This window comes from Rhinopithecus roxellana, chromosome 6 (genome assembly GCF_007565055.1).
Source record: "Rhinopithecus roxellana isolate Shanxi Qingling chromosome 6, ASM756505v1, whole genome shotgun sequence".
In the NCBI taxonomy this organism is placed as follows: domain Eukaryota; kingdom Metazoa; phylum Chordata; class Mammalia; order Primates; family Cercopithecidae; genus Rhinopithecus; species Rhinopithecus roxellana.
The window spans coordinates 150,464,471-150,487,656 of NC_044554.1; the positions used below are offsets into that span (position 1 = coordinate 150,464,471).

General features: G+C 40.7%; 1 protein-coding gene across 7 annotated transcripts in view; it reads left to right on the top strand.

The window, feature by feature from the left end:
• The window catches only part of PDE1C (phosphodiesterase 1C), a 569,208-nt gene that overhangs the window by 287,820 nt on the left and 258,202 nt on the right, over positions 1-23,186 (top strand). The window lies entirely within an intron of this gene.

Here is a 23,186-nt window from a genome sequence, read left to right on the forward strand (position 1 = left end):
CATTGTAGCTGCAGGGTGGCAGAGCCAAGATTTAGACCTGCCTTGGGTGACTCCATAGATGGAGCACTTTCCATCATGGCACTCTTCTTTTTTACTGTCTTTGGTGGCTTCATGGGCCATAATTTCTCTCTGTTTTTCACCTTTGTTGGCCATAAGTGCAGTTCTTTGCCAGCATCAACCATGTTTCTCCCATACCCAACTTGCCTGTTTGTGGAATTTCATCACGGTTTTGTTTCCTGCAGTGCCTATGAGTAGAAGAAAAACATTCCAGCATTGAGCTCTTATCCTTCTAAGGGAAATGGCATCACTGCATCTTGTACTGTCAGTACCAACTGTAAGTGATGGGCCTGGCAGTGGAGCCCTCCTTGGACACAGCGCCTCTGACCCAGTTCTGCTGGTGGTGTCTGAAGGATCTGACACCCAAGACATGGCTTATTTCCCCTGTGAACATTCACCACCGTAGAAAGATTTCGTTCCTGTAAAAAGACATCTTATATCCTCTACCCCTTCCTTGAATTGTATTGCATGGGGGAGGATTTTCTATTTTAAGATAAATAAGACAATTTTTTTTTTTCAAATTGATCAGCCAATGCCAGAGAACATTAATTCTTCTGGAGAGCATTGTTCCTATAAAGTGAAACTACTTCACCAAATTAACATGCCAAGAAAACAAGAAGAGAGTTGTTTCAGGCAAAGAAGTGGAAATCAATTGCCTGCAAAAATTTAAATGATTTTTTTAGGTGATTTTATTTCCAGATTAAACAAATAAAACTCCTGTGTCTTTTCTTACGTGTTTGACTTTTCAGTCAGAACCAATGGAAGCAAGAAAGGAACGATAGACTTATTATTGATCTGCAAAAAGAAAAGGCCCCTAAAGAAAGGCAATAATGACATTTTAAAGAAGTGACTTTTCAAAAACAAATTTTTTCATGAATATTTTAAGATATCTTTTATAGTACTAGAAAAATTTGATTTAAGTCTGGCTTGAACATTTAAGTGTGTCTGTAAGTACCAGTGTGTGCAGAAAAAATAAAAAAAAAAAAAGGTAGCAAATGCAGATTCTGAATCTGTCTGAAACCTCTTTAAAATGGGCACATTCAAAAATGCCAAATTAGCGGTAGACCAGAAACAACCCCCAGGACTCTGGATGTATGCTTCGTGTTGAAGTGTCTATTCTAGTTATACCCTTCAAACACACCAGCCATTTGGATGTGGCTCCTTCTAGTGTGATTGGAGGAACCCCTTCTTTTATACTAATATACACTCATATACCCCTTCTTTTACACAGTCAAAATTCTGGATCTAGTGAGGTTTGTGTGATTTCTCAGAATCTCTTTTTTTTTTTTTTTTTTGAGATGTAGTCTTGCACTGTTGCCCAGGTTGGAGTGCAGTGGTGCGATCTCGGCTCACTGCAAGCTCTGCCTCCCAGGTTCATGCCATTCTGCCTCAGCCTCCTGAGTAGCTGAGACTACAGGCATCCACCAGCAAGCCCAGATAATTTTTGGTATTTTTAGTAGAGATGGAGTTTTACCGTGTTAGCCAGGATGGTCTCGATCTCCTGACCTCGTGATCCGCCTGCCTCGGCCTCCCAAAGTGCTGGGATTACAGGCGTGAACCACTGCGCCCGGCCAGAATCTCAAAATTTTTATCCAGTTGTGAATGTGAAATGAGATGATGTAGTGGGCACTTGATAAAAAGGGGCCATTCATGGAGTAATGATGAGAGTTCATGACCAGGAGTTTTGATCAATTCTGTCTAATTCTACGGACCTGAAGTTCAATGTTTTAAAGGTGCTCTATAACCAATAAAATGCTATGGATCAGTGAAACATTGGTAATGGTACTAGGATGTAGGATATGTACTTTGAATCCAAGGAGGTAATGTTTTATCCATTTCATTCCCCATTGGAGCTAGCACCAATATGAACACATAATATGTATCAAATAAATTACCTCATGGAAATCAGAAGAGACCTCAGTTTTCTCTTACTAACAATCTAGATTTCTTTACAAGTGCCTCTTCAAATATGTTAAGAAGTATATTCTGTTCTCAATAATTTAGTATTAAGGAAAATGTACCTAGTATATGTACTTGAACTATTTCTGTGGCATGTGATAGAAAAATCCATCTTAGTATAAGAAATAAAAACATAATTTATTAACAAAGTAATTGGAGAATCTGAGAGCATATTGGATTTAGGTGTGGGTTGATCTGGGCGCTCAGGTGAAGGCATAGAGACCAGGTGTCTTACTCCATCTTCCTACATCCCTGCTCTAAAGAGGCTTTGCTCTTTAGAGGCTTATCTGTTGCAGCTAGGCCTCACAAGACCCCAGGTTCAAATCCAGAAGGAAAAAGAGTCTCCAGTAACTCTTGCACAATGCCCAGGACTCACTTGGACTAGTGGAGCTTGGGACACAGGCTTATCCCTTAACAGTTCCTGGAGAAGGGATGCTCAGTGTGCACACTGACCAGGTCTGGGTCAGGCTTTCCCTCTTGGAGCTGGGAGTAGGGTCTTCTCTAAGTGCATGGTCTGATAACGAGGGGTGAAATGAGTATTCTACAGCCAGAGGAAAGGAGGAGTGGACACCAGGTGGCCTGTATGCAGTAAGAGTCCACTCCATCTATGGACCTCTTGGTTACCTTCTCCAGGCCTTTGTAGCTCACTCCTCCTCAGGTAAAATTTAGAGAAGGGATATTATTTTTAATAAGATCATGAGAGGTCCAAATAGTCTAATTTGCTATATATATATTTTTTCAGGTTTCTTGGGGGTCATTTTGTGTTCACAGGCAATAAAACAACAGAGGTTTTCCCCAAGTATCTAAACTGCACCCAAAGGTCTGACAGGATCTTTCTAGTGATCTTGGGATGCAGGGATTTGGGTGCAAGCAACTGAGTTCAAGTCCTCATTACCTGTCTTGGCTGTAGCTTTCTGGCAAACTGATCAATATGGCTTCCCCGGAGTTCCACATAAACACGTACAGAGTGGCCACATTACATTCCGTACAGAGGGAAGTCTGCACAGATGCCCCTTTCTCATCATTCACATTTCACCTTGTCAGAAAGGCCTTCCTCATTCTTCTTAATAAAACATTGTTATCTGAGATTAGTCGTTTATTTATTTTTTGTGTGCTCTCATTAACCTCTCATGAGTATTAAACCCCATAAGAGTAAAAATGTTTTTCTATCTTCTTTCCTTCAGTAGCCACAGCATCTAAAACAGTGTGGCATATAGTAGGTACTCAGTACACAGTTCCTAGAACATGAATGAATAGCTTCTAGAACCGTTTTTCTACAATCTCTATAGAGGCAGTAGGTGCAAACTGTGTTTTGTAAATGAGGTTGTATTGAATGACTACCATTGCTGAATCCAGTCATAGCTATGTTGTTATAATGGATGGACCATGCAATATAATGATGTAATTAACTCCCAAAGTTTGTACTTTATCCAAAAGACATATTACTGGCTTTAGGCGAGGAATGAGTCTGGCCTTCATGATGGATGGAACTTACATTTATTTAAAGACAATAAGCATTGTACTATACAGTGTTTTATCTTGAACCACACAGTTGCATCTGAGGACAAATGTGATTGCACTATACAGATACAGAATACTCAAAATCTCACTATCTACTTGCAGAGATATTGAAGTAGTAGTTACTTCACTCATAGAATTCTATCATAGTTCCTGGAAATGAGCTAGAGTTTCCATTGTCAATTCCTTTATGGATGCCCCATTGCCCTATTCTGTGAGAAAAAGAACTGATTCCAGCAACTGCACTCATTAAAGGGAGTCTACATTTTCTTATTCCAGAAAGAAGCCATTGACTGGGTCTCTGAGTAGCTCTGTTGTCGGCTGGGCTCTTTGATGAATTGAATTCATTTACTCAAACATGCAGGCTTAAACTTTGCAGAAATGAAATTGAATGACCATCAAGAGAAGCTACAGTGCTGTTGATTTAGTACATTAGTAGACCTCAGAGCATAAGTTAGCTTTATTTATAGATACTACTTTTATGGTGAACTATCTAAAAGAATATCAAGAAAAAGAAACAATTTCAATGTTCAGAATACTGCTTGTAGTTATCACTCTGTTAGTCTAAATGATTTAAATATTTTCATTCTACGTTGACATTTTTAACAAACACATATGAGCACTTTCCAGGTACTAAAAACCTGTTTTGGTTTCAGGAAATACCCCCATTGAAAGGAAGAGGGACAGATCTGCACACCACTGATTTTAATATATATTATAAGTAGTATGATAGAAATCTGCAAAATTTCATAAGAGGTGGCAAATAATTCTTATTGGGATGGGGGTGGTGTGTGTATGTGTGTGTTGTGTTTATTCTCTGGCTATGGTTTCTGTTTAATAATACTGGAAACAAAAACAACACAACTAACATTTGTTGAGTGCCTTTTATGTCAGGCACTGTTCTAATTACTTTTTCACCTGTACTCTCATTTAATCCCCGAAGTGGACTCTGTGGATCACAGGTACCTGGATCACTCCATTTTCACAGATGAATAAACTGAGGTCAAAGAGGATCAATGACTTGCCCAAGGTCATGTGGAGGAGACTACCTTCAACTAGGTGACTCTTGTCAGCCATCAGCCCGCCAGCTCCATGGTGCTTCCTGCTTCTGGGTGGTTAGCAGGACCCTCCTGCATGTGCTCCCTGTAGATATTTAGGAGTGTGTTTCTTTTTTTCACTCTGTTCATGTCTGTAACCCATCACCCCATTTTCACAGATGAATAAACTGAGGCTCAAAGAGGATCAGTAACTTGCCCAAGGTCATGTGGAGGAGACTACCTTCAACTAGGTGACTCTTGTCAGCTATCAGCCCGCCAGCTCCATGGTGCCTCCTGCTTCTGGCTGGTTAGCAGGACCCTCCTGCGTGTGCTCTCTGTAGATATTTAGGAGTGTGTTTCTTTTTTTCACTCTGTTCATGTCTGTAACCCATGAACATGTGTGTGTGCCTCTAGGGTGACTTCATTAGTGTCAGGGGAGAAACTTGCATACATATGTGTACAATGAAATAGTGTTGTTGGTCTGTTTTAGAAAACTCACATCTTGGTAGTTCCCACTACAGTTTTCACTGGGGTCTCTCTTAGTCTCCAGCACTAAGTCAGATCTATTGTGTTTTTTTGTTATTTTGATACAGAGTCTTGCTCTGTCACCCAGACTAGAGTGTAGTGGCATGTTCTCAGCTCACTGCAACCTCCACTTCCTGGGTTCAAGTGATTCTACTGCCTCAGCCTTCTGAGTAGTTGGGATTACAGTCACCTGCCACCATGCCCAGCTAATTTTTGTATTTTATTGGAGATGAGGTTTCACTATGTTGGCCAGGCTGGTCTCAAACTCTTGACCTCAAGCGATCCACCTGCCTTGGCCTCCCAAAGGGATTACAGGTGTACCCGGCCAGATCTATTGTGTTTTAATGTTTGCTGATGGGAAGTTCTGCCTTGGAGCCTTGGGATTTTGATTTTGTTTGAACTCCTCCCCTAATTTTTTTTTTACTTTTTTACATGACACCTTTTTCATCATCTGCAAAATGGAGATAAGGATGCATTTACTCCCTCAGTGATGGGGTCGCTGGGCAGGTCATTCATTCCTGTGGGTGTTGGTTTAGTAAGTCTGCAGCGATGTACTCCTTTGTGGAAGGTGGTGTGTACGCTGTTATGCCAGGGCCAGCCCTGATGTGAGCTGTGCTCATGGAGCTCACAGACTCACAGGGAAGATCTCATACACATAAATAGCCTTGATACACGATAATAATACAAATAATAACACGAGCCATAGGCAGCTGCCACTTATCAGTAACTTACTGTGTATCAGAAATACATACTTTTATTTAGGCATTAGAATCAACTCCTGATATGGGATCTTTTGTTTATTTTTAAAACTCACTTAAAAAACAGCTTTTAAAATAGTATACATGCATAGTATAAACTGAAGGCATAAAAGTGCATTAAGTGAAAAGTTGATATTTTTTCCACTGTAGATTTCTCAGTCCTATTCTCCAAAGAAAAATCACCATGAACATTTTCTTCCATATTCTTTAAGAATTCTTATCCACGTGCTGGCATATATGCCTATCCATTCTTTTACACAGTGTGATCATATTATATACAATTCTATGCCTTGTTTTCTCACTTGGTGTTTTTGCTGTCTCCACCCTCCCACCCCCCCCCCCCACACACATATACACACACACAGACACATGCACACAAATGTGCAGAGATCAATCTTGACCTTTTTATTTTTGATAGCAAGTAGTAGTCTTTTTCAGGGATAGGTTTAAAAAATTATGTCCTGTGAGAATATTCTGTAAAAGCAAAAATATATTTTAAAAAGTAAATATATTCCATATGAAGTGGTGTGGGGGCTGTATTGGAGCTTGAACTAAATGGCATCAGGAAAGGGCTCTGGTTCCAGGATACCAGACATCCCCAGCAGAGAATGGAGACTAGAGGTGGTAATGGGCGAGGCTGGGAATATGAAGAGTCCCATGGGACATGAACGTGTCCAGGGTTCATCTTGGGCACCTGCCCCATGATGAAAGCTCTGCTTTCCACTCCTCTGGCTGTGTCTGAGCTGGTGAGAGGGTTCTGTGCTGTTTGTGAGTAGCTCAGGAACTGAGTGAAGCAGAAACAGATGATGAGGGGTGTGGCTGCCATCATGGGCTCAGGTCTCCCAGACCACTCTCCTGCCTCTTTGGTGCTTTCTCCCTTTGCTCCACATCTATGCCTTCTACCCCACCAGCCTTTCCTGGTGAAATCCTACTCTTTCAAAACCTTCCCCCAACCATCTTGTCTCCCTCTTATAGCATCAGGAATATAGCAGTGATAGGAGCCTACTTGTCTTGAGTCTTCCCTATGCACCAGATGCACCAACCGTTCTGAGCTCATTGCATGAATTTACTCGTTGAATCCTTACCCCACCTTATAAGAGACTGTTATCATCCCCATTTTATAGATGAGGAAGTCTGAGGCACAGAAAGGTTCCCCCCTTTCCTGAGCAGTGAAGCCCAATTTACATTAGTACAGTCTGGCTGTACTGCCTGAAGTCACCATAACTGCTATCGTTTAATCCTCACAGTGACCATGAAGTAGGTGTGGGTATCTCCGTTTTCACAGATGAAAACATGGGAGCTCAGAGGGGCTGAACAGCTTGCCAAATTTGTGCTGTAGGAAGTGCCAGAACTGTTTTTGTAATCTGATTCTCTCAACTGTCCCACTAACTCTCTGCCTCTGCACAGAAATCTGTATTAGGGGCACTTGTGCCTGTTCTTCCCACTACTCCTGGGGTCTTCTTTTCTACCCAAGCAACAGCCGTGCTCAGCTGTTGAACTCAGTAAATAATTGCTGAATGATTAATCTCTCTTATGACTGCTCTGTGTGTGAGGGTTCCTTGCATTACCAAAACTTTAAGGCATGTCTCATTGTAAATGTTTTGAAATTGTATATGGTAAAGTGTAAAGACATGTGATGTCTTAATGTTGATATCTCACCTTGAGTTCATCTGTCTCTTAACTAAAGGTGTTTTTATATCCATGTAGGAGTGCCTTTTACCCTATGGCTCCTGATCTGCCATGCAATCAACAGATTTAATAATTTATCAATGTTATATGAGGCTCATCTTGAAGCTGAGTGTGAGGTGGCTTCAGAGAGCTGGGTCTTGCAGATTCCTGGTGCTTTTTCCAGGCTCTGGTGGGCTCTCCTGAGCATGGTTTTGCACAGTTCCCCTGCCCTTACCCTGGTTGTGGGACCCTGGGATAGGTATTTGAACAGAGTTGTAGTAGTGTGTGTCAGTTATGTGGGATCATTTTCCTAAGTGTACTTTGAACATGTGCAACCTGTGATATGTTCTTACGAAGAGCACTTTTGCATATTAATGTATCTGCATTTTGATTGTAAGTCCTTTACTTCCATAGGACAGTGCTCTGAATTTATGCTTAGCTCTGAGAATGTGAGTTCTAGAGGGGCTGTGCCTGTGTCTGATATGACTCTGCCCACCACTGTCCCCTCCCCACATACCTAGCACAGTGCCTGGCACACAGTGAGCAAGCCAGAAATACTGAGTGAATGAAAGGTTGTGTCTTCAGGAAGATGAGGAAGGGTCGGCGTAGGAAAGAGTTTTTGAAAATGCTCCAAGTATATCAGTTCTTCTGTTGCTGAGCCCAAAATTTCCTTCATGTTTGGGTACTTGCAAATGATCTGAGGTTTTTCTGGCAACCCAGTCTTTAGGAGGTGACACAGCAACCTTAGCTGTGACCTGATTGGTTGCAGTGGCTTTTGCACAGAGAGTTGGTGTAATTAAACTGTCAATTTGGCTTAATGCTGTTGATTTGCTTTCATCATTTGAGAAAATGTGAAGATATTATAAAACTTGCCAGGGGCTGGAATTTGGCTGTGGAAATACATTTTGGTTAATTGTTTATTTAGCTAAAGAACTTTTAGTATTAGAATTTTTGTGTTAATGAAATTGTTAGTTATGTTCAAATCATGATGTATATGATGACTAAATTACCTTAATTTTTCTTCTAATGGTCATTTTCTGCTTCTGTCCCTTTAGCTGTGTTATGGACCATATACCTGATTATGTAGGATTATTTAATTTAACAGTTCTTTTATGGATCACTAATATAAACTTATAGTTGTACCTAGATGTGTACAAATATAGTTGACAATGATCATTCAGTATATAACCTTTGGTTTCCTTTGCTGGAATTAATTGACATAATATATGCACAGAGGCCTGCTCTAGAGTCAGACATATGGTGAAAGATTGGTACGTATTTACTAATGTATCCAATAATGCGTGCATTCATTTTTCCATCTAGTGACAATGCTATTAAAAATAAGATGTTTCTAACAGCCACATAGAGGCGTTTTACTTTTTGATTTTTTTTTAAGTAAGGGACATTTATTTTCATATATTCCAAGTTCAAATTATGCTCCAATGCTCTATGATGCAGAGTTCTGGAATCCCAATTCATTGTTATCTAAGCATTTGAGAGGGTCACATGTATGTTTTCTTTGAGACCAAGAAATGGCTTTATCTACAATCATGCCTTCAGCCAACCCTCTCTGTGTAGGTGGGATGGTCCACTATCTGGGTGAGACACTCAAATGATGGTAATCCCACTGCTTGACAAAGGGTGTCTCAAGCATCAAGTTATCTTTGATGAGCAACAGACAGCATCTACCTTTTAGGTACTTACCAGATGGCTGAGTCTTGACACCCCTTTAGCAGCTCCCTCATTGTGTTGACACCATTGTCAGTATAGACAGGCCAGTCACCATCCCATCTGGTTCTCCAAGCTGTGTTGTTGCCTCTAACTGGCAATTTACTCAGGCCATTGTAGTATCTACGCTTTCTGTGGAAATGCTTCAAGGGCATTAGGTCTCTGATTTTTGTTCTATCCACAAAAAGACCTGAATCCTACCATTGTGTGTGGGGGTGAGGGATGGGAGTAGAACCAACATTTCTTAAGCATCTCCTAGCCAGATACTGTGTAAGATCCTTTACCTGTGCCATCTTATTTAATCCTCATGATAACCTTGAGAGGTGTGTACCATCACCTCCATTTTAGAAGTAAGAAATTAAAAGCTTTATATGCTTAAGTAATCTGTCCAATGTTGTAGTTCCTAATCTGAACCCAGTCCTGACTACTAAAAGTCCCATATTCAAAACTTCTGTACTAACTTGCTTTATGAAGCTCTGTTTGTTGTTATTTAATGTTTTGTCAATATTTGCCCACCTATTAGTCTGTCTGTATATTTCTATGCAATAAATTTATCCTAAAATTCAGTTCAGAGAGAACTATCTTTCTGTCCACTGATAATGTTCCTTTTTCTTCGATGGTGAGGACTATGTCACTTCTCATTATTCTCTTTTTGCTTGACTGCAGAGCCAGATTGAGCGCTCAATTGCAGTAATTCTCATCTCTGATATCTGGTACTATTATCTCCCTCTTTATTTTTAGAATTTCTTATTGCTGTCTTTTCTCTTTTTTAAAGTACTTCTTGAGTTTTCAAATATTTCTTAAGATAGGGTATAAATTACAAAATCACGATAACATTTTTCAAATAGTTAAACAAATTTTTCATCTTGGATGTCAGTTTTACAATGTGCAGCAGCAGAGATGCTGGATCCATTTAAGCAATAGTTTCTATGTCCTGTCCTTCCATTCACAGGTGTGTCCAGACACTTACATGTGCACACACACAGATATTAGTAGGACAAGCCCCTTGAGGCTCCCAGCCCATGGCTTGCATATGTCTGTCTTGTGTGACCTTAGTCTCACTGACTTTATTCTGTAATCGCCTCATCAAACCAACCAATCCTTGTAATTAAAAGGTCACCCATCCAAAAGACACTTTCCCTTTTGCCTCTCTAGTTTCCCCTTATGAAAGCAGTTTTAAGAGAGGCATTTTTTCTGAGTGTTTGAAGACTTTATATCAGAGCTACTGCCTTGAAATTTAGGTTTGAAGATCATCACGGGTGATCTTTATTAAGTCTTTCAGTCCTATAAGTTACTGTTCTAGCTTGGAGCTGGGCTGGAGGGGTATGGGCAGGGTGGGAAAACTTTTCTCCATCTAGGGATGCAAAGCCCATAGAGTAATCACGATGTTTCTTTATCGTGCGCCCCTCCAAGCTCTGTTGCAAGGGAGACCTATGTTGCCAGCTTCTGTCTCTCTCAACTTGGTTTTCACACCCAGTAAATGCATGGAAGTATGTGTGTATGTGTGTATGTGTGTGTGTGTGTGTGTCCGGAAGTGTAAAGAAACAGATGGTTCTGAAGGCTGGCACAGAGTGGAAGCTTCCTGCTAAACAGATGTCTCTCTCGGGGTAATGCAGGCTGCCCAAGAAACCTATGCTTTTTGGCTCCTGCACCCATTGCCAAGGGTCGTTATACTCTCTAAATAGGCAGCCTACACTTCAAGTAGATGGAGGGAATGTGGGCCAGCCAGTAACCATGAACAAATACAAAGGCATATTTTTTAGGCCTGAATGGTGATAAAAGTTCAGAATTGATGCTTTTTGTTTGTTTTGGACCTAAGATTTGGTGCCCTTTGCTAAGAGACCATTTGGCCCATCAGCTCTCAGCAGCATTCACTCTATGTAGCTGTAAAACTCTTCTAGGTTCTTTGGGGAATTTCAAAGTTGAGTAGAAAAATCTATTCTTGCCCACGAGGAACTGGCAATTCAATCAATTTTGCCAAAGCCAAAATCTAGAAGGAATGAGACTAAAACAAACAAAGCACAACAACAAAAAGCTTGATGCAAAAATAGGAACATAATATGATAATTATGTTGTAATTTTAAACATAATTTTAAAAATGGTTTAGTGTGAAATGGATTTAGATTTAGGGTTGGAAAAATGTTGGAGAAATATTCTCTGCTGTAAAACAGGGCTTCTGGGCATAGGGGGTTTGGTGGAGGATGAATCATTGCAGGTAGGCGTGAGAGTGTGTGTTTTGGGTCTTCAAAACAAAAATTGCAGCATGGGCTCTCTTGTCCATCAAGCATTTCACAAAATAGACCTCTCACCAAGAGAGGCTTCAGTGGCTCTCTCCCTTCCTCTTATCTTCTCACTATAATTTTAGGAGCCCCTTGGGCAGTAGCTACACGTATAGTTAAAGGGAATACAGGTAGTACTCAGAGGAAACAAAAAACTGCCTTTCTGAATAAAAATATGGAAGAGAAGAAACGTTCAAAATAGCATATGGAAACAAACATTTTTATGAAACTAGCAAAGATGTTTTCTCCAGGACAGGTCTGTTTGGGATACAAGACTGAAAACATTTCTCATTAGCATTATCATGGTCAGTCCTGACCACGTGGGTTTTTTTTGTTCCATGGATAAGGACCCAAGTTGTTGTAGACAGGCTTTTACTACATTTTCAGTAGGGCCAGGAATTTTGCTGCAGTATGGACTCACTGGTAAACAAGCATTTGTTAACACCTTCTGCTGTTGTTTTACAAGCCAGGTAAGAGTGGTAACTGAACAGTTTACGCTATGCAGTTACTCTTTGTAATTGTGCCATCACTCTTCCTGGATTTGTCTGAGGTTATGAAACTTAGGCTGAATTTACTTATTTTGCAGATATTTTTTCAACCTTCGGGGAACTTGTGAAGTTTCCTGATTCACAGTTTTTGGACCTGTGAAACTTAGTGACTGAGGGAGAGTGGAAAGTAATTAGCTTCCTTGCGGTTATGATTATGGTGAGGCTATGAAGAACTCACTTTGCATAGCCTGCTATATATAGTTCAAGGAAAGCCATGCCTTCTATAATCTCACTTAAATTTGGCAATCTTGGGGTGGGCAGGGCATATTTAAAATCTTGCACTTATCAAATAAGAAAACTGAGAGGTCATAGGGTCACCGGCTCATAGATAGTATGAGCTAGTTTTAAACCCAGTTTTTTGTCTTATTCCAAGTTCAGTGCTATTCTCATGAAGCACATTGCCTCTCAAAATTGCTACTTTTTATTCTGAAATGCCTCAATTTTTAGTATTTAAAAAAGTTTTGGTATCTTTTTATGACGAAGGTAGTTTTGAGAATATTAGCTACACATCCAGGCGAGAAAACTAAGACATAAGGAAATTTAGGGGCTTACTCAAGACCATAAAATAAAATTAGATATAGCATATCAGGGAAATTGTGACCCTTTCTACCACACATTGTGATTGTTGCTTTGCCTCTGTATGCAGCTCTCCTTGGGCTTGGTGCACTTGCTACTGCTTTGGTGACTCTCAGGAAATAGAGGAAAATGGGAATTATATGTTAGACTCCAACATTGATTCAGTAGCAACATGGAATTTCCACTTTCTAGTTGCCCTTCATTGGAGGTTAATGATTTATTCTGTCTTCTACACAGGGAAATTGGGAAGACATACGTGTTGTTTGCTTTTTAAAGCACATATTGCCCCAAAATGGAAAATCCAGGGCTATTGCATATGTCCAATTATAAAATGTTTGTTGTTGTTAAGAGAGCACTTTAGTTCATCATTTTCTTTTTACTGATGAGGAAGAAACTGAGAAAGATTAAAAGACTTGTCAATATCACGAAACGAGGATAAGTTTTAGCAGAGCTTAGGCCTTCTGATTTTGTTTCATTCATTTTTTACTGTATTTCATCTTTTATGTTGGAATTCAAGCTATTTGTTTTTACTAATGTTTTCTATGCTTCTGCAAGATTTTATGAGACTCCCCAGCTCAAAATTTCTTTCCTTAATTTTCCACGCCCAAGCCTTTTATATCTATAACCTATTATATTGTGCAATAAGAAAAAATTAGACTTATAGAGGCTATTCATCCATCCTCTTGCTTTCTAATTGATCACTTAGGAGACTTGTGACATGCCCTCCATCTCTGTGCCTCTCTTTCTTGTTCCCTTCTAACTTACTCTTCCCCGTAACTGCAGCCATACCCTTCTAGGCTCCCTATCTGCCCTCCTTATTCCAGTCAAACTTGGACCTTGATCCTTTGCTTATCCCAGAATGCTTTGTTCTGAGCATCTTTAAGCCAGCCTACTCAAATGTTAGCCAGAAAACAGCAATTATCTATTGAGCTAAACATTCATACTGAATGATCAGGAATGGTAGCGTTATGATCAAATAGGGAGGAAAGTCACAGCTATTCTCTATCTGAGAGAAAGCTGAGATATATTCACAATATTGTTTTATATTATCTTAGTGTGAAACCACTTAAATCTTAACAGTACATGTTGGGACGTATTGGAAGAAATACATCACAAAAGTAACTATTGACTATGAAAAGGGTCCATAAGAAATGTTTTTAGAGCAACTACTGTAAGCTAATCAGAATATAATTATTCTAGACAATACCCTAAGTAGGTGCCGATTGTTTGGTATGAGGATTAGAGATAAAAACTTCATTATATTCCATATAAAATTCCAATGCAGAATGGAAAACAATAACACTTCAATTAACTATATTGATATTTATACAGTGTCTTCCACCCAAGATCCTGACAAGTACTAGTAAGCTATCATTATGTCATCTCTGTTTCGCAATGAACAATAAGAGTTCAGCATGTGTTGGTTTAAAAAGAGTCATGCTTATTAATATTGACAGCATAATATTTGGAAACTATATTATTATACAGCCATAATGTAACCATTTATTCTGTTCTGCCATCAAGCCATTGAAACTGAGCTCTGCCCAATGACTGCATTTGCTTGACATAGGGTCGCTGTACTTCTTCGTTGGAGGTACCCTCCTATCTGTACCCTCCTTCAGATCTCACCAGCCTTTGGATGCAACATGAATCACATCAAGGGAATTCACATTTCCCTGGCTTGCATCCCACTGAGGTCTCAGCATCCCATCCCTGCCCTCCAACAAAGCCTTTCACCATTTGTTTGGGAAGTCCCAGGAGTATCTCATATGTGATTACAAATCATAGTTTTTCTCTTTGAACTCACCTTTCCCTGATGTCCAAGGCACTTGGAAACACGAGGTACTGGTGCCTCCTTCATCGTTGCCACCATGGCTGATATCCTTTTTAGTAACATTGCTTCCTTGGCTAGATATGGACCCCTGGTGTGGTCCCTTGGGTGTCACTGAGCTGGAGCCGTGTGTGTTTTGTGCACACACAGGAAGTGTTTCGCTCCTATGCTTGCTCATACCCAGGATATCCTTGCGAAACTACAGCCTCTGTACTGCTCTTCTCCCTACTGGGCTTGGGCCTGGGGCATGGGATCCCACTGGGGAACAAATCATTCTCTTTATGCTCATCCCTGCACCCAAGGCCTTTTTCAGGCCATGCTGATCAGCTCACGGAGACAGATGCCTTCAGACTGCCTCCCTGTCCCTTTTCCAGATTAACCAAGGTAAGTCTGGAACCAATAGGAACCCGTTAACATATTATCAACTAAAAACAATAGCTTTGCATATGTTAGGATAAATACAATGATTCACGCTGCAGAATTGGTGTGCCAGAATTTTTGCAGGCTGTGTCCAGGGAAAAGGAAACAGATTGTTAAGTATGCTACTACTGGAAAAATAAAACAAACCACTGTTTATTGAGTTCTTCCTATTCACTAGGCCGTGTATTTACTACTTACTGGCTTTATACATACCACACACATACATATATACACAAACACACACATACTTTATTTAATTTTTCAACCCTACAACAGAGGTCATTTTCTCCGTAGGCCAAGATAGGTTACAGGTGCAGAAAGCCAGTGGAATGGAAGGGAGCTGTTACTTACTGAGCACCTGCTCTGTCCCAGGCATTATGGAGGTGCATTGCATATGCTGTTTTACTTCATCCTCACAGTGCTCCCAAGCCATTCCCCTTTTACAGGTAAGGATGTGAAGGCAAAGAACATAATTTCTTGATTACCACAGAGCTAGTAACTGGTGAATCTGAGATGACCCTAGTCTGTTTGAGTTCAAAGCCCTAGCTCTTTCCTTTGTATAGCACGAGAGCCTCAGAGACACTGCTTGACTGTCCCCACCACTTCATTTCCAATCTTTGCCTCAGAGGCCCTAACCTCATTTTATATCATCAGAACCAGAGCTCTGAATTTGACCATTGCCTAATGTTTCCCCATAGAGATGTTTGATAGGCTTTTGAGGACTAGCCTGAGAATGTAGGCACTATTAACTATCATTTCCATAGGAAGATACATGCCACATTCCAATTAAATGGCTTACAGATTAACTTTGAGTGTGTAACACATTCAATGCATATGACATATATAATAAACTTTGAAAATTTGTAAGTTGGATATTTATAGCGTTAAAATAGTTAAATTTATTAAAAATAAAAATGTTTCCCTCAGTGTTCCTAACTGTCTTTATTAGTCAAGTAAGAGGACTGAGGAGCTAGAAACCTCATTTGCTATCCACATTTGCTATCCAGCTTGGAGTTGCCAGTAAAAGCTCTGTTTGAGGAAAAGATGTGGTAGTTTAAGCATGAAATAAATATCATTGTTAGATCACAATGATGTATTGAATTTTTAAGTACAATTATAATTTAAATTCATTTTTTCCTGTATCTTGCTGCTCTTTGTGAATCTCCAGCAGAGGATAATTTCATCTTGAAGCTGAATTAAGTTTCATAGTCAGCCTCACCAAAGCAGATAATTTCTCTTTACGTAGAGCAGAATTCAAGCAAATTTGTATTAATTTTGGTTGTGAAAAGTATCTCTCTGCTGTTGCAAATGTGACTGACATTATTTTAATGATTCTCAAAATCAACCAAATATTGAGGGTTTTTTTTTGTTTTTGTTTTTGTTTTTGTTTTTGTTTGTTTGTTTGTTTGTTTTTTAAATCGAACCCCAGCTTAGAATTGGGAGTGTGGTTTAGCCATCCTTCTTCTGGGAAGTCTGACCTAGCCCATTCCTATTGTATTAGTCTGGTCTCATGCTGCTCATAAAGACATACCCAAAACTGGGTAATTTATAAAGAAAAAGAGGTTTAATGGGCTCACAGTTCCACATGGCTGGGGAGGCCTCACACTCATGGCAGAAGGTAAATGAAGAGCAAAGTCATGTCTTACATGGCAGCAGGAAAGAAAGCTTTTGTGGGGGAACTCCCATTTATAAAACCATCAGATCTCATAAGACTTATTCACTACCACAAGAACAGCATGGGACCATCATTCAGTTACCATCATTCAGTTACCTCCCACCGGGTCCCTCCCACGACACACTGGAATTATTACAATTCAAAGTGAGATTTGGGTGGGGATACAGAGCCAACCATATCACCCATCAACCCACCAGTTTAGGGGCCCTCCTCTGTGCTCCCCAGGGGCCCTGCACTAATGCCCGTGTTTCCCATAGCACATGTGACTGTAGCTGCTTTTCTATTCATCCACGTCCCCACTGGACTGCCAGTTCCTTTCAGGAGGGAGGGATTGCTTCAGATTCACTCCCTTCCCTGTGCCTGGCACAGTGCCTAGTCCTCAATAAGTAGTTAATGAATAATTGAATCGGTGAATGGCTAAGTTATTCCCATGTTTTTCTAGTTGAGGGATGAAATGTGAGTTTTGGATAAGACAGGTAACTTGCATATGATTGTATAAGTAGTAAGTGACAACACAGGCAAGATAAAATGCCTGCCCAGGAGAAGGCTGAGACGTAGACACAGCTGGTCGTTGCAGTTATCGTAGCCAGGGAGAGCAAAAGACAGTTAACAATCACGGGCCAACTATAGCTCTAATGAGTGATGTTATAAGGTCTCATAAAAGGGAAAAGGGAACAAGGAAGACAGTGAATTCTTTGTGGGTTGGCAGAGACATGTAAGTGTGAGAATGTAGAAAGTGTTTGAGAAACCACTTGACTGAAGGCAAAAACATTGTTGTGCATATATATATAGGCCAAATGGAAGAAGAAAAATTAGATAAAAGTTTCAGGTTAGGGTGTGTGTGTAGATATATAATATATATGTATGTAATGTATAAAACCTGATATGCATATTTATGGAAATATTCTGGGTTTGATGGTAGAAAAATCATTGAAAACAAGTAGCTGGCAGTAACAGCAGACATTTACTGAGTATGTGTACTGGGATTGAACTACTTACTGGGTTGGGAGGAGATACAGAAATTAGAGCCATTCTGTCATTGATCTTAAGGAGACTTTAGCCAGAGAAGGAGGATATGACCTGAATGCAAATGAAAACAAAGCAAAGTGAGGGAAATGTAAGTAAAGTCCAAAATATCATTATTATTTTTTGTATGTGCCTTTCTTTCTTTCTTTCTTTCTTTCTTTCTTTCTTTCTTTCTTTCTTTCTTTCTTTCTTTCTTTCTTTCTTTCTTTCTTTCTTTCTTTCTTTCTTTCTTTCTTTCTTTCTTTCTTTTTTCTTTCCCCTTCCTTCCTTCCTTCCTTCCTTCCTTCCTTCCTTCCTTCCTTCCTTCCTTCCTTCCTTCCTTCCTTCCTTCCTTCCTTCCTTTCTTCTTTCTTTTTTTTCCTTCTTTCTGTCTCTCTCTCTCTTCCTTCCCTTTCCTTTCTTTCCTTTCTCTCTCTGTTTTTTTTTTTTTTTGATTTTGAGATGAAATTTCACTCTTGTTGCCCAGGCTGGAGTGCAATGGTGCAATCTCAGCTTACCACAACCTCTGCCTCCTAGGTTCAAGCGATTCTCCTGCCTTTGCCTCCTGAGTAGCTGGGATTACAGGCATGTGCCACTACACCCAGCTAATTTTTGTATTTTTAGTAGAGACAGAGTTTCACCATGTTGGCCAGGATGGTCTCCATCTCCTGACCTGCCTCATCATTCTCTAAGAAAAACAATCTCGTGATCTGCCTGCCTCAGCCTCCCTAAGTGTTGGGATTACAGGCGTAAGCCACTGTGCCCAGCCTGTATTTATTTGTTTTTATAAGAGACAGGGTCTCACTCTGTTGTCCCCAGGCTGAACTGGAACTCCTGGGCTCAAGCCTGATCCTCTTGCCTCCCGAGTAGCTGGACTATAGGCACATGACACTACACCAGGCAGTAAGGTCCAAAATAATCAAATTAAAAAAAAAGTTACAGAGGCCCAAATGTTTGGGAAACTATATGCAGTTAAAAATATGTTAAAGATGATCCTTGAAGGATAAGTCAGAATTTCAACAGGTAAAGGTGGAATAGAGGAGGCAGGTAAGGTAAAGTCATCTTTTGAGTGGTTAGGATTTATAAATAACATGGAAACCTTTAAAAGTGACTTACACATGTTGGCATTATTACCTTTGGTCATGACTCTGGCTGGAAACCAAGGCAGGCCCAAGGGTTTAACTTAGGGCTATTGATGAAGGTGCTCTTTACTGTAGGCGTCTTGGCAGAGTGGACAGAATCCAAAGCCTTGTGAGGCCCCCAGGGACTGGCAACAGCAGGGGGTTGTTGCCAACACTGGGGGGCCTGACCCAGCAGGGGAGAGGGTGAAGCCACAGTAGGGGCGGGCAGGACTGGAGACAAGATATTGCTTATGAGACAAGCCATCCCACCTGTCACGGTCAGCCCCAGTGTGAGCTTCCTATGGTCCACAAGTGCCTTGTTTACCCCAACTTCCTTCCCTTTCTACTTTCTGATCTGCTGGTGCCTCCAACAGAAAGAAACTCAACAGGAAACCAGAGGGCCAGAGAGCCAGCGATGCTCCATCCACAGTTACCCCCGGGCACAGAGAAGGGTGAAGAACAGATCCAAGGTAGCTGAGAATAACCAACACAGACACACAGCAGTTTCTACTGATTCCAGCCTTACACTGAAAGTTCATTATAGAGTTTTCTGCACCAGAGAATTCAGCAAAAGACAGCTCTATATTGGATATCATTCAGAGGGATTTTATTACTGACAGTACCAGAAATAACTTCTTTTAAGTCTACTTTGTGTGCTTCTAAGGATATAACATTGTTCTCTAAGAAAAACAAAAAAACCAAAAAACATGTAGTGATGTTAAATAAGTTGGTTTTATTAGGGAAGGGAATATTTTATTACCCAAGACCCTGGCCCTTCATTTCACCTGGGTGCTTTTCAGAGCTGGGACTCGGAAAACAAAGCTCTGTGAGGAGATTGCAGCTGGAGACTTTTCCTTACTTTCTAAGTTCATTCTTTTCTCTTTAGGCTTGTGGGTGGTTTCCTTTATAAGCCATTTTAGAAGTTCTGGGTCTCTGTAATGTCTCCACTGCTCCTGAGGTGACCAGACTTTCTGGAAAAGGGAGGCTGAGGCAGGATGATGAGCTCAGCTGGGTGGGCCCTCATCCTGTCCTGATTCCTAAGCACTGCTGGGAGTAAATGCCTTAAATTGCACATCACATTTGTATCTCTCTGTTTACATTTCTTAATTTCCTCAAGAATCATTTGTTTATCAAGAGCTGGTTGTTTCTTTAGCAAGGATTTCCTGAATAAACAATGTAAAGGGCCTTCTTTTTTAAAAACACCACTCCACTGAATAAACAAATACATCAATGAATAAATAAAGGAAATATCTAGTAGCTTAGTCCTAGTCCATGCAAACATGTTTTCCTCCACACAGCTGACTAAAGGCACAGACTCAATAGAATTCAAGTAGTTCTGACTCATGCTTATTTAATTTAATCAGTATTGACATTGACGATATGTTTGGAGTTTGTCTTGAAACAGAAGCATTTCTTCCTAGTTTTGTGTGTGTGTGTGTGTGTGTGTGTGTGTGTGTGTGTGTGTGTGTGTGTGTGTGTGTTCAGTGAAAACTCTATAAGTGTTATAGTCTATTTTCAGCTAAAAACCTCTACACTCTGCTCCCCTCTCCTGGTTAGTTTCCCAATGTTGTTGCAGCACATTATCAAAAACCAGGTGGCTTAAAACAGAAATTTTTTCCCTCACAGTTCTGGAGGCCAGGAGTCCAAAATCAAGGGGGTTGGTGGGACCATGCTCCTTCCATCGACTCTGGGGAAGAACCTTCCTTGCCTCTTCCCAGCGTCTGGTGACTCCTGGCAATCTTCATATTCCTTGGCTTCTGGTCTCGTCACTCAGGTCTCTTCCTCCTGCTTCACATGGCCTTCTCTCTGTGCCCCCCTACTTCTTACTAGGACATCAGTTTATTGGATTTAGGGCATCCTAATCCAATATGAGCTCATCTTGATCCTTAACTAATTATATATGGAAAAATCCAATTTCCAAATAAAGTCACTGTAGTGGGTTAAATAAATGTACCCACCAAAATTCATATCAACCCAGAACCTCAGGATGTGACTTTATTTGGAAATAGAGTCTTTGCAGATATAGTTAGTCAACATGAGGTCATCCTGGATTAGAGTGGGTCCCAAATCCAATGACTGGTGTCTTTACAAGATAGGGAGAGGCCATAGAGAGAAGAAGGCCATGTGAAGTAGGAGGAAGTAATCGGAGTCAGACAGCTGCAAGGTGCAGAACATGAAGAATTGTCAGAAACCACCAGAAGCTAGGAGGAGACAGGGAAGGATTCTTCTCAACAGCCTTCAGAGAAGGTGTCCCATAAACACCTTGATTTTGGATGTCTAGTTCCCAGAACTGTGCAAGAATAAATTTCTGTTGTTTTAAACCATTAAGTTTGTGTTAATTTGTTATGGCAGTCCTAAGAAAATAATACAATCACTCTCAAGGTTTCCAGGTAGATGTGAATTTTGGTGGTACACTATTCAATCCACTTCACCCTCACTGTGAGGGGAGTTGGCCAGTGTCATTCTACCTGTTATGCAAATGAGGGGCAAGTGCTAGGGGAAGGGGCCGAGCAGGAATCTGAGTTCCCTTTAAAAAAAAAAAAAACATTATTGCGGCACTATTCACAATAGCAAAGACTTGGAACCAACGCAAATGTCCATCAATGATAGACTGGATTAAGAAAATGTGGCACATACACACTATGGAATACTATGTAGCCATAAAAAAGGATGAGTTCATGTCCTTTGCAGGGACATGGATGAAACTGGAAACCATCATTCTCAGCAAACTAACACAAGGACAGAAAATCAAACACCACATGTTCTCACTTATAGGTGGGAATTGAACAATGAGAACACACAGACACAGGGCAGGGAACATCACACACTGGGGCCTGTGTCGTGGGGTCGGGGGATGTGGGAGGGATAGCATTAGGAGAAATACCTAATGTAGATGATGAGTTGATGGGTGCAGCAAACCAACATGGCACATGTATACCTGTGTATCAAACCTGCAGGTTGTGTACCTGTACCCTAGAACTTAAAGTATAATTAAAAAAAACAAACAAACTTATTAAAGTTCAGTGCTCTTTTCTCTTAGAGATAAAAAGATTTCTCAAGGTTCCTGGAAAGCCAATTTTTGGGGGCCAATCATAAATGTAATTTAACAGATTATTTAAATAGCCCTACTATGTAAAAAACTGTAGACCCCTTTAGCGCTTTTATAGAGCTCTAAGCAAAGAAGAATGGTAAGAAAACCCCATGCCTTCCCTGTGATGATCTGGTCTTATTTCATGACTGCTATGGTACTGCTGACTAGTCTGCTCTTGGCTCTTATCCTTGTGTTGATAAACCTTTCTTCAGAAGAGAGATGTTGCACTCATGGCTTGATGGTGTCTAGATAGCAGATTCCCATGGTTTGTTCTTTAACCCTCAAGTTTTATAATTATTTCCTTGCATTTTGCTTTCTGGTACTTTGAGGAAAGGTCATGTTTCCTTCAGAGTAGCTAAGGCATGGACCTGGGGTAGGAGGTTTCAGGAATTGCTACTCTGAAGGACGATGTTTTCTGTCATCTTCCTAGATTTCCAACCTGGGGTTTTCAGATTCCAATTTGTTAGTTTACTGGAATTCTTAGAGAGGAAAAGGAGGTAGTGGTTCCACATGACAAGATCATTTGTGTCAACATTTAATTTAATAGTCAATGTTTTTATTAACTGAGGTAACAGATAATCTGCAAACGAAATACATTTTTAAAAGATTATCAAAGGGGACCTTCCTCAGGAATTATTTTCTATAATTCTCTATCTAGACTGGTGATCTTCTAAATCTTCTAGGCAAAACCACTTATGTAATTTGGAGAGCCCAGTGTGCACACAGTGAAAATTCGGGGCCCCTTATTCAAAAAACATAAAAAGGAGACCATGGCCCTTCAAGCATGAGAGAGTGATACCTAGGTTGGGTGTGTGGTGAGAGGATCCCAGGGAAAGAGAAAACAAGGAGCGACTTTGAGGCAATGTGGGTGGTGAACTGCATCCAGATGATCTAGCCCAGTGGTCTCCAACCTTTTTGGCACCAGGGACCTGTTTTGTGGAAGACAATTTTGCCGTGGATGGCAGGGGGATGGTTTCAGGATGAAACTGTCCCACCTCAGATCATCAGGCATTAGATTCTTATAAGGAGCATGCAACCTAGATCCCTCATGTGCACAATTCACAATAGGGTTCATGCTCCTATGAGATCTAATGCCTCAGTTGATCTGACAGGAGCCAGAGCACAGACTGTCTTGCTTGCTTGCCAGCTGCTCACCTCCTGCTGTGCAGCCTGGTTCCTGACAGGCCATTGACTGCTACCAGTCTGTGGCCTGGGGGTTGGGGACCCCTGATCTAGCCCTTTCCTCTCCACCTCTATCATACTGCCTTTAGGTACTCTTCCTCCTCCTCCTCTTTTGAATGTGCCTCCCACCCCTTTATTTTCCAGCCCCTTTGCTCCCTTTCTCCTCCCACATGCCTTCATTTGGGCAGCCTGCAGCATCTTTGACCTA